Genomic DNA, 3,185 nt, shown 5'->3' with positions numbered 1-3,185 from the left:
ACTTGACAGCCACAGAAGAACGAAAATAAAAAGTCTGACACTACCAAGTGTTGGCAGAGATGTGTAGCAACAGAAACTCTCTGACGTCAGTTGGTACAATAATTTTGAGAATCTTTTGGCAATATCTGGTAAAGTAGATGATGTGTATACTCTATGAGCCAGCAATCCCACTTCTAGAGAAAATATCAGGCATATATACCTGGAGGACAAGGAAGTCACATATTATTTGTAATAGCCAAACAATTGGAAACAATCCAAGTGCTCATCAAGAGGAGAATGAATATGAATTGTGGCATAGTCACACAATGGAATACTATACGGCAATGAAAAAAATAAACTACTTGGGGTGGTAAACATATAATACAATGTACAGATAATGTATTATAGAATTGTACACCTGAAACTTATAAATTTTATTAACCAATGTCACCCTAATAAATGATAAAAAGAAATAAAGCGTATTTTTAAAAAGAATAAACTGCTGACACATACAACGACATGAATGTACCTCACACATTATATTGATTTAAGAAGCCAGATGCATTGCCCTGGCCAGTTTGGCTCAGCGGTTGAAGTGTGGACCTGTGGACCAGAGAGTCCCAGGTTCGGTTCCCACTCGGGGCAGGTACAAAAAAAAAAAAAAAAAGAAGAAGCCAGATGCAAAAAAAAAAAAAAAAAAAAAGAACAGCCAGATGCAGATGAATATACATTGTGATTCCACCTATATAAAGGTTAAAAACAAGCACAAGTAAATAATAGTGACAGGAGTTAGAAAGTGGCCACCTTGCCCTGGCTGGTTTGGCTCAGCGGTTGGAGTATCGGCCTCCGAACCAGAGAGTCCCAGGTTCTGTTCCCGCTAAGGGCACGTACCTTGGTTGCAGTTTGTCCTTGGCCCTGGTTGGGGTCGTGTGGGTGGCAGCCAGTTGTCTCACTCTCTCTCTCTTTTCCCTCTCTCCCTCTTGCTCTAAGGATTAATGCAAAAATGTCCTCGGGTGAGGATAAAAAAGTAATAATAATAAAGTGGCCACCTTACAGCGATGCTCAAGTCAGTGGTGGTGCGCTTTGACGCCGGAGAACTCATCACCCAGAGAGAGCTGCTCTCCAGACAGGTGAGCAAAGACCTTACAGAGTGAGCCACAACCTTGGGGCCCATCCTGGATAACGTGTCCCTGATGCATCTGACCTACGGGAAGGAGTTCATAGAAGCCAAACAGGTGGCTCAGCAGGAAGTGGAGAGGGCCAGATTTGTGGTGGAAAAGGCTGAGAAGACGGCAGCCATCATGTCTGCAAAGGGCGATTCCAAAGCCACTGAGCTGATAGCCAACTTGCTTACTATTGCGGGCGATGGCGATTGAGCTGCGCAAGCTGGAAGCTGCAGAGGACATCGCGTACCAGCTCCCACGCGCTCCGAACATCATCGCCTATCTGCCTGCCGCGCAGTCGGTGCTTCTCCCGCTGCCCCCGAGGCCTGCTTCCTGCACCTCTCCGGCCCCGAGGATTCTTAACATCGCCTTCCTTCTGCCCCCACCCCAGAATCACTGTGCAATTTCATGATTGGCTTAAAGTGAAGGAAATAAAAGTAAAATCACTTCAGATCGAGGAGGAGGAGGAGGAGGAGGAGGAGGAGAGGAGGAGGAGGAGGAGGAGGAGGAGGAGAAAAGAAAGTGGCCACCTTTGGGGAGAGAGATGGGGAAGCAACACCTGGAAACCTGGGGTTATGAGAATGCTCTATATTGTGATTCTGGTGATGGTCACATGGTGTGTACAAGTGTAAAATTTTATTATGCTGTACCTTTAAGATCTGTGCATTTTAAGGACCACACTGAAGGTATTTTATGCCTCAAAAATAGAAACTGCATAGCAAAAGACAACATAAAAATGGTAAAACATAAGCCACAGTCTTGGAGTAGATATCTGAAACCAACAAATGACTGATACTCAGAACATATAAAGAAATTCCATAAATCAACAACAAAAGGACAAACATCCCAATAGACAATTAGACAAATGCCATCAAGAAGCTCATCGGAGAAACATCTGTAACAAAAGTAAATTAATAATAATTTTTAAAAAGCAGCTCAAGAGAACACTGCAATAAACAATAAACAATAAACAAATGGCCCTGGCCAGTTTGGGTCAGCGGTTAGAGCGTCAGTCAGCCCGCGAACCAGGGAGTCCCGGGCCCAGGTTCGATTCTCGCTAAGGGATGTACCTGGGTTTCAGTTTGTCCCCACCCGGTTAGGGTCGTGTGGGTGGCAACCACTTCATGTGTCTCTCTGACACCCATGTTTCTCTCTCTCTTTCTCCCTTTCTCCCTCCCGCTCTATCTGAAGATAAATGCAAAAATGTCCTCAAGTGAGGATTAAAAAAAAAAAAAAGATGTTCAATGTGACTAGTAATCAGAGAAATGCAAATTAAAACAATAATGAAAAAACAAGATGTTCAATGTGACTAGTGATAAGAGAAATGCAAATTAAAACAATAATGAGCCCAGTTCAGCAGTTAGAGCATCAGCCTGCAGACCATGAAGTCTTGGGTTCAATTCCAGTCAAGGAATCAATTCCGGTCAAGGGCACATACCTCAGTTGAGGTTCGGTCCCTGCCCTGGTTGAGGTCGTGTGGGAGAGGCAGCCTGTGTAGTCCATGTGTCTCTCTCACATTGATGTTTCTCTCTCTCTCTCTCTCTCTCTCTCTCTCTCTCTGTCTCTTCCCCTCCCTCCCACTTCACCTGAAGATAAATGGAAAAATAGCCTCAGGTGAGGATTAAAAAAAAACCAGTAATGAGATGCCACTTGACACCCACAGAATGACAAAAATAATAAAAAGTCTGGTGCTACCAAGTGTTGGCAGAGATGTATAGCATTGGGAACTCTCCAACACACTGGAGGGGGTGTCAATTAGTACAACAATTTTAGAGAATCATTTGACAATACCTGGTAAGGTGTGTGTATCTTATGATCCAGTAATTCCACTTCTGGAGAAACTCTCACACAGATGCACCTGGAGGCATTTACAAGAACATGTGTCATATCTTATTTGTAATAGCAAGATCATTGTAAACAATCCAAATGCTCATCAAGAGAATGGATATAAGCTGTGGCCTACGCACACAAGGGAATACTATGCAGCAGGTATAATAAATGAACTAGAGCTTTTGTATAAACACGCATAAATTCTGAAAACAA

The 3,185-nt window shown here is 43.5% G+C and overlaps 1 pseudogene; it reads left to right on the top strand.

Annotated features, from left to right (window-relative positions):
• The first annotated feature begins 1,037 nt into the window (after window positions 1–1,037).
• On the top strand, window positions 1,038–1,554 carry LOC118642111 (annotated as a pseudogene).
• Window positions 1,555–3,185: the final 1,631 nt, after the last annotated feature.

This window comes from Molossus molossus, unplaced genomic scaffold (assembly GCF_014108415.1).
Source record: "Molossus molossus isolate mMolMol1 unplaced genomic scaffold, mMolMol1.p scaffold_m16_p_3, whole genome shotgun sequence".
Taxonomy (NCBI): Eukaryota; Metazoa; Chordata; class Mammalia; order Chiroptera; family Molossidae; genus Molossus; species Molossus molossus.
Note: the sequence above shows the minus strand (reverse complement) of the source record. Positions and strands in the feature narration are given on the sequence as shown.